Source organism: Ambystoma mexicanum, chromosome 5p (assembly GCF_040938575.1).
Source record: "Ambystoma mexicanum isolate Mex_15411 chromosome 5p, UKY_AmexF1_1, whole genome shotgun sequence".
Classification (NCBI taxonomy): domain Eukaryota; kingdom Metazoa; phylum Chordata; class Amphibia; order Caudata; family Ambystomatidae; genus Ambystoma; species Ambystoma mexicanum.
Genome location: NC_090930.1, coordinates 580,374,918 through 580,388,722, shown reverse-complemented (window position 1 = coordinate 580,388,722; position 13,805 = coordinate 580,374,918).

Sequence of the window (13,805 nt, the reverse complement as noted above, 5' to 3'; positions counted from 1 at the left end):
TAGCACTTCATATAGTTTTGTATTTTGGTGCACAATCCACTCAAGGGACTTGCCACGATCAAATGTGTGGACTAACTGTAATATAATGAGCCTCATTACGAGGTTGGAGATAGTCATGGCGCTATTAGCACCATGACTACCCCCAATACCGGTACCGAGTCCACCCTCGTTCAATGGAGACTTACCGGTCTATTCTGACATTTGCGGGACCTGTAAGTCCCCATTGAAAAAGCCATTCCCCATTCCCATTTCAGCCCCCATAGGGCTCAATGAGAAGGTGGAAGGTGCTAATAACGGTACCGCAAATTGTGGTATCGTTATCAGCTCTGAAGTCCCTTAACGGACCCCGTCCATAACACCTGGTAAAACCAGCCGTTAAAGAAGGGACCCGCTAAGGGACCTCGGAATAGGGCGCAAAGGGATTACCGGCACCAATGTCCTTAACGGTGCTCTGTATCCCTTTGTGCCCACCTCGTAATGAGGCCCAATGTTTCTGTAACCCAAAGAAATAGGTAGTTTTAAACTCATTGGAATTGGGATCAAAAGATACATCAAAGCGAGAAAAATCTCTTTTTAAGTCTTGTACAAACTGGCACGGGGACGTATTTGGCCCAGCCGTAATCATGTATGCAACTTTCTTTGCCTCCTGTAATAACTGGAATGGAGAAACATGACGTCTAATTTCTTTTTCAAACTCTGCCCATGTCATGTTCTGCTGTTCATTCAATCCTCTAATGATACTGGCTGTGGGAGTGTCCAGAGTTAAGTGAAAGTATTGTCTGTATTGTTCCTTAGGTATCTGGAGAGCTTTAAATATGTTGTGCACCACTTCTAAATGGTTTTCTATACAGCACTCCCCTCCTTTTTTGAATGGTTTGATTAGGATCTTGATTGATTTCATTATTTTGATAGGGATACATATTGCTATGCTTGGGATTGAACTAATTTGTGATTCAACCCTTGTTTCAGGCGTATGGGATTGGTGGTGGCCCCCAATGGGTGTGTCAAATCCCCCAAGAGCGCTACAACCAAGTTCAGACACCGGCACAGCCACTGGGGCACTATCTCTCTGAGTAGAAATAGAATTCACCTCAATTCCATTGAATATGGTGCCCTGTCGTTTGTCCTGAGACCTGGATGTGCATATTTCCTTTTCCAAATCCTTGCACTTTTTAAGGAGCCGATCCGCCTCCTTATGCAAGTAATTGTTTTCATCACCCATCTTATTAATCACATGTTGCATATCGCTCATTTGCATTTGGCATTCATTGAACTCTTTGTCTCGTTTGTCTCTTTCTTGAAACATTTTAACTATCTCTTGTTCAGCATTTTGAAGATCACTTTCTTTTTCAAAATGTTCTTTTTATAAAATAACCTTGTTTTTATCTTGTCTAATATGATCTACCAGTCCTTTCAAGTATTTTAATTCTCGCTCACTATCCTCAAACTGTTTCTATCTTTGGGACAATTGAGTGACGAGATCTTTATACTTTGACTGCATGTCCTTTTGACATACCTCCAGTTCTGCTCTTAAATGTTCTTCCCGTTCACTAGCTCCATCTAGTTCAATTTTCAATCTGCGGATCAGCTTGGCATCATTTTCTTGCATTCGTAGAGACCTATTCAGAATAAACCATGTCTTGGCACATAGCCGTATCAGACCATCTTTCTCTGCATGTTTATCAGCAGCATTTATTAATCTCAAAAGACAGACCTGAATTATCCTACCTTCTGCAAAAATATTGTCTAATGGTTCTTTCTGCACTTCACCATAGATACGGTCACGCCACTCAGTTATTTGATGACCATGTCCCATGTGCATATAACTTTGCCTCCAGATATTGCACTAACTCTGGGAATGTGGCCTCCATTTGAGACATTCTGAGATTCACTTCCAGTGTCACACTGCTCTCATAAAATGGGTTCCCTTTAATGCACGTATGGTAGTGTTAGACACACTTGCCATGCCCAGTAGGTGCTCCACAGTCACTTTCCTGGCCAACACACCATTATTTGTAAGATATTTTATTCTATTGGGGTAAATTTGGGATTTGATTGTATTTTCTTACCGTAAAAATATTGGCAGTAATTTGGTGGTAAATTAGTTTTGCATTTACATTTTGGTTGGTATCACACTATTTTACTGATAATATTTTGTTATTGATGGTAATACACCTTATATTGGTGGTAACTTTAGTGGTATCTTGTTTTGCGGTATTTATACCTGTTGTATAGCGGTGAGCATGGTTTTCTTTTTATACTATAACCCCATTACAAAAAACCTTTCCTTTCTATTAGAATACCTCCTAGTTGTCTGTAGAGACCACACTTGTGCACTGTCAGAACCCAATGATTTTATTCAGAGCGCCACCTACAGTTTGTGGCTGGTACTACTGGCTCATGTACTTCCAGTGATCTATGTGCCATAAGACATTACTGGGTTATTTACATCCAGTAATCTATGCATCAGATTAGATACCTTCCCCTCAGCATGCAAGGAAGGAAACATTCATTACTCCGCACACAAACCTCTGCTTTATAAGTGTTTATTGCTTTCTTTTTCTTGTTTGCTATTTTACTTGCATTGGTAAACTGGCAAATGGACTACTGCAATGATATGAGCCTCCCCTTTATACATCACATATGTAAGTAAACAAATGCATGAATGACACAAAATCCCATTGGTTTTTATGGATACAAAAAGTATGTTATCTTATTTACAAGTCACCACATCTTACCATGAGTTAATTTACAGCACCATCTCTAATACAAGAGAATAAAACAGAACAAGCAGGTATTTTTGAAACATGGATTAATGTTCACACATTCTGAAATTGAAAGAAAATAAACATGCAATTATTTCCTAACTTCCCTACACTGCAATAAATCTTAGTCACACACACAGCATTTCACATGATCCTCACTTAGCACTTATCTTACCAAGATTGGTATTTCTTTGAAGTACACCACACAACCTTGCTATGTTTGCAATTGCAGACCCAGTGTCAGCGCAAAATTCTTCAGCAAGCTTGTGTGGGGAGTGCCAGTTTATCAATGTCCCACAGCTAGCGCTCTACCCCTTTGAACTCCATCAGTCTTCTCAGCCCAGCCTGAACTAACTGCTCTCCTCCCTCTCCGATCCATCCCCTTATTGATGTGGCTTGTCTGGCTATAATTTCCACCAATCATAGTAAAAGAATTGTGCTCTGTATTAGCCCTCATTTTCAGAACAATGAAAGCTTTAGGCCTCCCTGTTACTGTTTCGATCTGTTTCCTGCTGCTTGCATTCTTTCTGCTCTCCACAAGCTGAAGAAAACCACACTGTGGGCCTCATTACGACCCTGGCAGTACGGAGTGAATGGCGCCGTAAAAGGTACCGGCACCGTTCACTCCATACCGCCGCATTACGAGTTCCCCTTACGGGACACGGTAAGCACGACTGGGAAAACCATCTCGTAATGGCCTGTTGTTTGCTCCCTCTCCCATTCCCATTCAGCCCTATCGGGGCTGAAATGGGAATGGTGAAGGACCGTGTCCGGGTCCTTGGAGGGAGGAATTGCCGGGCCTTCCGATCTCAGAATGGCCCGGTAAGTCCTCATTCCGAGGACCCGAACCCCGACGCGATTTCGGCGGCAGCCATGCCGCCAAAAGCGCCATGGTTACCGCCGATCTCGTAATGAGGGCCTGTGCATTTAAAATGAATCTCAGCATTGCCACCAAAACATGGATTTGACCTCATTTTGCATATGAGACTGAATTTTAATGTTAGAGAAGTTAGAATTAGTATTTTCTTAATGTTAATAATGTTAGTCCGTTATATATTATAATGGAGTTTCCATACATGAAGTATCCAAAAAATACATGGTGCAGTTCATTATTTGAACCTGACAGCACACTAAGCTTCTATGCATGCTCTGAATATCTGCAGTTTCAGATTGGGCTTGGCTGTGTTGTAAATCCTGTACTTTGCATACTACCAATAATGCTATGTTATACTGGCCCAAAAAAAAAGCTATCAAAATGGCAAAACAATGCTATACAAATGCTATATATGTCCTTACAGAGTGTACATTACTGAGAAATGTGTCCGAAGCATTTTGAATATGTGTGTGATGTGTGGGGCATCTATTTAAATGTACTTTGTATTGATATGTTATAATGGTGCATGTCTTTAATACACACTAACGGTTACAGGAAGGTATGAACAGTGAGCTATCAATAAAATATAATACAACACTAATAAGCCTCTCCTCTGCAGATGAAAGAGATGATCTGCCCACTGCAGGGAGTAGTTGCCCACTCTCTTTACTGCTGCACAGTGACAGGTATATTTTCCCTACCTTTACTACTACCGCAGCCCCTACTGAGGGGTTTGGACACTCCACTGAGGGTGGATGGAAGGTTCTGAAGGTAGGGGTGATAAGGATCATGTCATGTTGTTGACTGCAGCAGGACGCAGATCACGCTCTCCTACACTCTAAATTATTCTCTGTACTGAGCTACTGAACAGTGGCTTAGAAGGTTGCTACAGGCCTGGTTATACAAACAATAATACACACTCTATTGAAGAGCATTGTGTAGGAAACAATAATGATATTAAAACACACAGGGCCTCATTAAGAGTATGGAGGTAGCCATGCTGCTTTTAGCAGCATGGCTACCCCCATACCGGGTACCGGGAATGGGTTCCAGAAATAAGGAATTACCGGGCCATTCCGACATTGGAGGACCCAGTAATTCTCTTTCCTGGAACCCGGACCTGGGACATCCCCATTTCCATTAGAGCCCCATAGGGCTCCATGGGAATGGGGAGGATGCTAACAACAGGCCTGTTAATGACGGGCCCGTTCTTAGCATCCTGGTCTGCTAGCGGATCCCGCTAAGGACGCCTGGTTTTACCAGACGTACTTTGTGGGACCTGCGAGCAGACCTCGTAATGTGGCGGTAGAGGGTTAACGGGGCCGGCAGCTCTACCGGCACCGTTATCCCTCTACCGCCTTCCTCGTAATGAGGCCCATTGTAGTGAAGAGCAGGGTACATAATAAATTTAATTATTTTACAACAAACTCTAGTGAAGACCAGAGTGTAGAATATATAGCTTAACACACGGTAGTTACGAGCAGGGTATCTTTTCAAGCAAGTACTCTTAACAGCTATCTAGCTAAGAGATATTATAATAGCTAACCCACATGTTGATGTCCTGATACTTAATGTCAACACCACCTTTACAGTGGAAATGTCTGTGCCTAGAGGATTGCCAGGGAAAACCCTGTTTACATATATGATGACACCTGGTGTCATTCCAGGGTGTGTGTTTGAAACCCTACACACTAGTAGGGATCTAGACCAACTACAGTGCACACCCTATAGGTATCCTGAGTTAGCCTTTTTGAGGACAATGATATTTATATAGTTACAATACAACTTGAAGGGGAACATTCAAAGGAAATAGAGGCACTCGTTTGGCCTAATTTGCATATGTTAGGGAGAATGCTCAGAAATGTGCTAATTCCTCCCTACCATAGAGACCCCCAGCAACTTTGCTGGATTTTAGGTCTTTTAATTTACAACCTGGAGAGTGTGAGTCCCTTTTTCCCACTCTCTCATGTATTTCAAACGTGATTTGAACTCTGTGTTTCTTTGTTAAGTATGGAGTTTGTCAAACTCCATAGGCATAATCTTTGCATTGTGTCACACAGCACCCTCAGTGCAGTGGCACAGAGAAGTCTTCCATATTTCCCAAAGGTTTAAATACCTTCTCTTGGATAAACTACTGTTTCCAAGGGCAGTGAAGTGAAATGGACTTTACTTTCATTTGTAACTTTCTAGACCCAGCACATACTATCTTACATTAGGGTGCCAGAGGGGTTACTTAGTATCCCCTTTGTTTAGTTTCTCAAGTAACATGTTTGTTACACTTTCCTCAATGAATGGCTGGTGGCAGTGATTTACTTTTTACTACTGTGGTGTTCTTTTATCGCGGGCTGCATTTGCAGCGGCAGTAAAGCACCCAACGGCGCCATTTTTATCAAAATGGCCCTGATCTTCGTTTTTTGCCATTTCGTTGTGGAAAGGTCTTTCTTGAGATTTACTCTGCTTGTCAAACTGGCTTTGGACCCTTTGTTCGTTTTGTCTTTGGTGGGATTCACGAATGAAGCCCACCTCTGGCTCCAGGGTGTCTGGTGGGGAAAGGAAGCAAGGGAGGTGCCCAAAACTCCCTGTGCTTTCTCTCCCAGGAGACAGAAATGCACTCTTAGGTGATTGGTCTGCAAGGACAGCTACCCTGCTGGGTGAGCTTTGCTGGAATTAATGAGGGAAACCTGCAAAAAAGATGAGGCTTTTTGGCTTGGAAGGCAAAGTCGACCTCTGGATGAAGGAATCTTAAGAAGAACTTGGAAGAGACACCTGCTGCAACTCCTAGACTGTTGGTTTGCCCAGTGAAGCCCTGCTGCTGTGCTGAAGTTCTGAATTTGCCTCGACTAGAGAAGCCCTGCAAGGACGTCTTCTCCCTTTGAGTTGGTGGGACCAATCAACTCCAAAGTAAGCCACCTGGACATCCTCTTCAAGCTGGTTGTATTTCCACTGAAGTTGGTGCTGGGAACCGAAGAGCAGGGAGAGTAACACCAGATTGTGTGTGTTGCTTTTAAGTTGGCCAGGAGTTCTGGGAAGATCCAATGGACTTCCAAAAAGCAGAGCTCACCGAGTATGAGCCACCTCAACTGAGTGCTGGACCCGAGATGCAAGGAAAGCCTGTCTCAACAGCCAAGAGTCTGCTGTGATGCTATTTGCTGAGACACAAGGAGATGAAACCGCAAAGTGCCACTGAATACAAGTTGGTCCTTTTCTGTCGCTGACTGTCCCGTTGGAGTGCAGGAGTCCTCCAGATGTCCTCCCTCTTGTCCTCCCTCTTGTCCCCCCTCTTGTACCCATGACTGAGGCCCAGGAACACTGTATCTGCTGAGCTGCACAGGAACAGAAACCCGCTGGAACAATTTTTCTTCTAACCAAAGGTACTGTAAAGTCTAAGAGAATGTACCTATAGTTGTGTAACCTCACTCATTCTCAGTGGAGACTTGTCTTAGTTGCTTCAGTGGAGTTGCTAACAGCTTCTTTACCTCACAAACCTAATCATCTTGTGGCCTTACTTTGATTTCTTCTTTTCTACAAAGATTTCTAAAACATTGTGCAAGACTTTTACCTACCTGCAAGAATTGCTTCTGGTCACCTAGACCGTTGACCAACTGACTTTGGCCTAGCCTGGCTCCCTGAATATCTCTTCTTCCCTCTGACTGTGTGTTTTGTCCTCCTTCCAGGAAGGGGTTAACTTGCTTTGCATTGGGGGTTACCAAAAGTAGTTATATATTGAGAGGGGTAGGAGTGCGCTTAACATCATTGAAGTACAAAAATCAACAATCTGGGTACAGTATTTTAATGAAGATATATTGAAGAACAGCCGACACGTGTTTCGACACTTGGGTCGTCTTGAAGGCACACAAAGCTACAAATAATCAGTTCAATGGCGATATCCGATTGTATATGCTGAGTGGTTCCCGTCAATCAGGAAATATTACGAGTGAAAGAAAACAAAAGACAAGATGCCACATCGGCCAGCAAAAATATATAGTTCGACAAATCGAGTGAGGTTCAAATATAACAGGACAAATCCAACGACTCCCCACTTTTGGTTACGGTTACCAAAAGTACTTACTGCTTCAGAATATTTCTATGATCTCTTGTTTTCTTCTAATAATATTTTTCTTTGATATACTCCTAACTATTGCTCCAAATGCAACAGTGATACATTAATGTCCACATTGTCCTGGTTAATTAAGTCACCTGAGGGTATAGGAACTGTCTGTGTGCCATCCCAAATGGGTATTTGCTGATTTGGAGTGTGTATTTTGGAGTGTATTTGTGTGTTACTATTATATTGCCCTTTCTGAAGAAGGCTTACTCAAACTGACTGGTAAATAAATGAATCATTGTTTAATCAAGAAACTTTGTGTGTAAGGGTTTATTTGAATACTTGCCACTGTGAATCTCTAACTTCCCTACAGATCACTTTGACCCCTCTTGAGATCTGGCTGCTCAACACGCTACCAACCTGTGAAGTACAGACTTATACCAAAGGTTGGGTTCCTATTGCAGGAGGTCGGTTTGTTGTAGTGCACACAAAGGGTACTGCATACAATCTTGCCTAACAGCATATAACACAATATGGCCTGTTAGCAGAACATGCTTGGCCCAGGCTATGTGTTAGGGAAACCCCAACATGGGAAGAAGTAATAAAACCAGCTTTTCAGATGAAGTAGGGGACCATTCAGTGAACACCCATGCAACCTCATTGGCAGTTTTAAGTCCAGCTCATTTATGCAAGAATCATGTAGGACATGGCATAGACTGCCCTCCACATAAAATGCCAGTGTTTGCAACACCAAAGCCTCAGAGACAATGGCCTCATTATGAGGTATGCAGTCCGGTAATAACGATACCGGTAAGGCATTACCGGCATTGTTTACCGGACTGGCCCATCACAACCTGCAATACCGGTCCTACCGGCATCGACAGGGACCTGCTGTGACCATGCACTACCGTACCTGCATGTGCGCAGACGCCATGCCAGTAACACTGACATGCCACAAGGAAGAGGACATTTACGAGTTGCAAGGACATGCACATACCGGCATCCAGATGCAGGCAAGAAGGGTCACCATGATGCCGGTAACACCGGCATCACAGATAACCTTTTAATAGCAAACTGCTCTGTTCCCAACTGCCACAGGGGCACACAATCAGCAAAAGTGGAGGCAATGGAGCCTGGCCCTGCACAAAAGAAGCACACCCACACACCACACCCCTTCCAAGACCAAAATGATTCCACTTACATTTGTGACACTGGAGCTGGAGGACATGCCTGCACTGCTACTCCTTGACCAGGCAGTACACCAGGGATTACAGAGGAGACGCAGGAGGAGAAGGAGGGTGAGACTGGCCCAGCAAATTCACCAGTGCAGGCAGTGGTTCCCCACAGGCAGCCACCAATCCCTTGCATATGGGCCAGTCCATTGAACTTAACCCCAGCACAGATCCACACCCTGTACCGCCTGGACAGGGACACCATCACCACCATTGTGGATCTAATACATGATGACTTGGTCAGACTGATCAACATCCGCACCGCCATCCCCCCTCTGCTGAAGGTGGTGTTTGTGCTCCACTTCCTGGACAGAGGCACCTACCAGCACACAGTGGGGCAGCTTCATGCCATCTCGCAAACATGTTTTTCTGGTGTGCTAAACCAAGTGTTGGATGCACTCCTAAAGCATGCAAGGACCTACATATCCCTACCATGGCCAGCACAGGAGGTGAATGACACCAACATTGCATTTCATGCACTGGCAGGCATGCCCAATGTCATTGGTGCCCTGGACTGCAACTACGTGGAGTTGTTAGTCTTGTATGCTGTGGAGGTGGTGTACCACAATCACAAGCTATACCACTCCATCAATGTGTAGATGGTGTGCGATGCAAGCAAGATGATAACACATTGCTATGCCAGATACCCAGGATCCACACATGATGCAATGGCGCTGTGGAACTCCTTGCTTCCCTGCTACATTGAATGACATGCTGCACGATGTGTCAGGCTTCTGGGTAAGTCCGATCAGAGCGCCATGGGTGTGTTTTGGGGGGGTGACATGCCCATGCAACCTGTCTGCTTTCCTGGAAATGGGGGGTGATATGCATATGCAGCCTGTCTGCTTTCCTGACAATGGGGGTCTTTGTTGGGGGGGGGGTGTCGGGACACTGTCCATGGTGGCAAACACTGTGCCCTTCTGCATCCCACCATGAAACATGACACTGGCAATGGATGCAGACATACCATACCAGATACAAATCTGTGCCCACCCCTGCACATGTCCACTGGACATCATCAGAACACAGCCACAGGTACCACAATGCACTATCCTGCAGCACAAAGCCAAATACACATGAGCATATCAAAGGAACTCACAGGTCATGCATCCATGACTGGTCAAGATGAAATGCCCACATGGAAACCCTTATCACTGCCCCTTACCAACAGAAACACTGCATAACACTGTCCTGGGAGGGTAGCTCAGCAGCAATTTGCTCGCCTTGGAAGCAAGACGACACAAAGCAACACCAGTTCGATCCCTGGGTCCGCACTTAGAAACCTCTGAGTATTTAAGTGTGTTAGAAATATGCCACATTACATTTACTTTATTCAGGTAATTGACAACATTCCGTTTTATATGGCCATACTTTATGAAGGCATGACTTTTCACTGATTGATTGCTGTTACTTTCAAATATATATGTTATGATTATGTTGTTCAGACCTGATGTAGGAATTTGTATTCCGAAATGCATTGGCAAAATTGGAGTCTGTTGAAAGAGTGACTTGTGGCAGAACTCTTCTTCACTAAAAATTATTAGTGACTACGCATTATTTTTTTTGCATATGAACCTTGATTGGATAGATAAAATCATCACTTAAAAACAACACTACTTTTGAGTTTTTTCTAATCATTTTTTATCTCTACATTAAGTGTTTACCAACATTGTAACTAATTAAAACCCGGATTGGGATTCAGAGAGCGGCTGTATGACTGGGTATTGCACCTAGTCTCTTGCTTCTACTTTAGAAATATGCAACTAAGACAAAAAAAAACAATTACTCAACTAAAAAACAAACAATTCCTGTAACAGGAATTCCTCGATGCCCACGGGCTGTGTGAGCGCTTTAAAAAAGTGCAAAATAAATACAATTTTAATAATACCATGCCAACATGTGCACATGAAGGCAAACTTAAAAATACCATGCCACAATGTATTGAAAATGGAATCCATCAAGTATCCAACACTTGTGGGATCGCTATTGGGTCATGTGCGCTATTTACCACCAAAAATCTTAAAAAATGTGTCGGCAGCAAGTTATATCTTACCCTCAAACTTCCCACAAAGTTTGTAACAAAGATACAAGTTAAAAAACTGGTTCGGGAAGATATCTCGCGCTCACACCTGTACTTTAACAAAATTCCTCAACAATTTTAGTCAAAACAACATCAATTTAAGTCCATCAGTGCAATGATTCCCAACAAAAAATGTTTTTTAATTTGTCAAAGAAAAACAGCCGACACGTGTTTCGACCTTAGGTCGTTCTCAAGGCTATGTGAAATTATACAGTCAAATAATATATAGCAATTAAGAAAATTTATAAATGGAAAACCATACCATATAGTTCCACATGTCAGGTCAGGATGAGAGAGGTTTTTTGCCATAGTCAAATATTTGAAATGATATGAAAGAAAATCACAAAAATCAAAAGCCATAAATTAGTTCATATATCCAAGAAATCTCTAATATGGAGACATTACCCCCATAAAAACCATTCTTTATAACGACTTCCAAATTTAACTAAATTTTGAAGAAATAATATTTAGTATTTCAAAATGCTTGTTACATGCATAGTTAGTTGTTAAACACAAAATCCTATTTTTTCTATTTTTTCACCTTGTGAGACCACTCTAGCTAGACCAAAATATAAATTTTCGTGAATTTGTAAATTTGACTGTGTTCCCCTGTTAGTACTTGATCAATCATGCAATATTACTGTAACTAAGGCTTACCCCATATATAAATCACTAGAATTCTCCTGTTTGAAGTGTAACGGATCACTCGGTTTACTCGGTCTTGAGTTGTCAATTCAATTTTCAGATCTGTATAAGAGATTCCTTTTTTAATTTAATTCATTAATTAAAGTTACTAAACTGACTAGTATAATGGAATAATAATAAAAAATAATAAAAATTGCTCATCAGCTTTTAACGATTAAGTTTCCTGAACATTTTTTTTTTTTTCTTTTATATATAGCTGAATGCTATCACATTCCAAACTTTTTAACACATAAATGTGTATCTGGAAACAAAGTTCACCTACAAAAATAATAATACGCTCATTTGTATATATCACTATGATACAATCTCCTCCATTAAACATTAATCTTAAATTTTCTTAAAACTCACCATTCAAAGGGTTAGATCCCACGTCTGTTATTTTCTAAAGAGATCCTGCACCCATCACAGGATCTTATATACATTTTACCCGCGAAAACGCGGGCCGTGTTTACAGTGACATCACGCGCACACGGACGCGATGATGTCATACGTTAGATACCGTGATGACGTTACGCGTACGGGCGCGCGACGTCGTGCTCGAGTACATTTAACAAACGCGGGCGTGTGACTTGTCATTTGCTGTGCTCGCATCAAATGGCTATTCTTTAAAGAAATTTAAATTCTCACAAAATAACTCAGTATCCCTCAAGTGGACTTCAAAAAATAACAATAAATTTAGACTATGTAATTAAAATAAAATTATAAAAATATATGAAAAGTATGTAAAAGTTACCTTATGGAATATACAAATTAGGTTTAATTGCGCATTATTAATTTTGGTATATGATAGAGTGGCTTCACAAATGATGAATATATCATAGATATTCATAAAAGAAATATTGCCAATTTATAAAAACACATGCATCTCATGATCATGATTGAGACCATTTAAAGTACTCCTAAAATAACAAATTAACTTGCATTCTTCTTGCCTTAATTTGAGCCTAAGATTACCACTTCGTTTCCCAAATTTAATCTGTGTTAGTCCAATATACCTAATATTTTCTTGATTATCTAACTGATGACATTGCTGCCAATGGATTGCAAGAGGTGACTTCGGGTCGATACTTCTTAGACTAGCCAAATGTTCCCTTATTCGAAATCTCAATTGTCGAATGGTACTACCAATATAAAGTTTTCCACATGTACAGATGATGGCATAAATAACATAACTAGTTTTGCAATTAATAAATTCCTTAATCTTAATTGTCATTCCATTGATATCAGAAAAAACATCACAATTTACATGTGCATACTTGCACTGATTGCAATTACCACATTTGAAAAAACCCTTCTTTCCTTTTAACCAAGTCTCCTTAATATTTTCCTCTTTGATATTCAAAAAGGACGGACTCAATTTCTGTTTTATAGTATGTGCTCTCTTAAAAGTGAACTTAGGTTTTTCCGTCAGGAAAGGTAGCAGATCCTTATCAAGTCTCAAGATGTCCCAATGTTTGGACACCATTTTGTAGAGGTATGATGAATCTTGAGAAAATTGTGTTATTATAGAAATATGTTCACTTGGTTGCTTCTTTACATGTTCGCATAAAAGTTCCACTTGACTACATTCTTTGTACTTTTCAACCGCTTTCTTTATGCATCTCAAATTGTAACCCCTATCTCTGAATCTGTTCACAAGCAATTTAGTTTCTTCATGGTAGTCCATATCTCGACTGCAGTTTCTCCTGGCTCGATAAAATTCCCCCACTGGTATATTCTCTATCGTAGATCTTTGGTGACTACTTTGTGCACTTTGTCATCTCTACTTTGTCATCTCTGAAAAACTTTCTAAATTTTCTTAATTTAATGTCATCTTGATATTCACATTAGATAACAATGTATTTATCTTTAATGAGCAATACTATGTACAGGCCAAAGGGGTGGCCATGGGTGCAAAATTTGCACCGTCCCTGGCCAACCTGTTTATGGCCCAATATGAGGAAACACACATCTATGTACAAGAAACGTTTAGAACCAACCTAATAGTATGGAAGAGATTTATAGATGATGTATTAATTGTATGGAAAGGATCACCTGAATCATTTGAAACCTTTGTGGCACATACCAATAACAACAAATTTGGTATCAGTTTTACTGGTTCAGC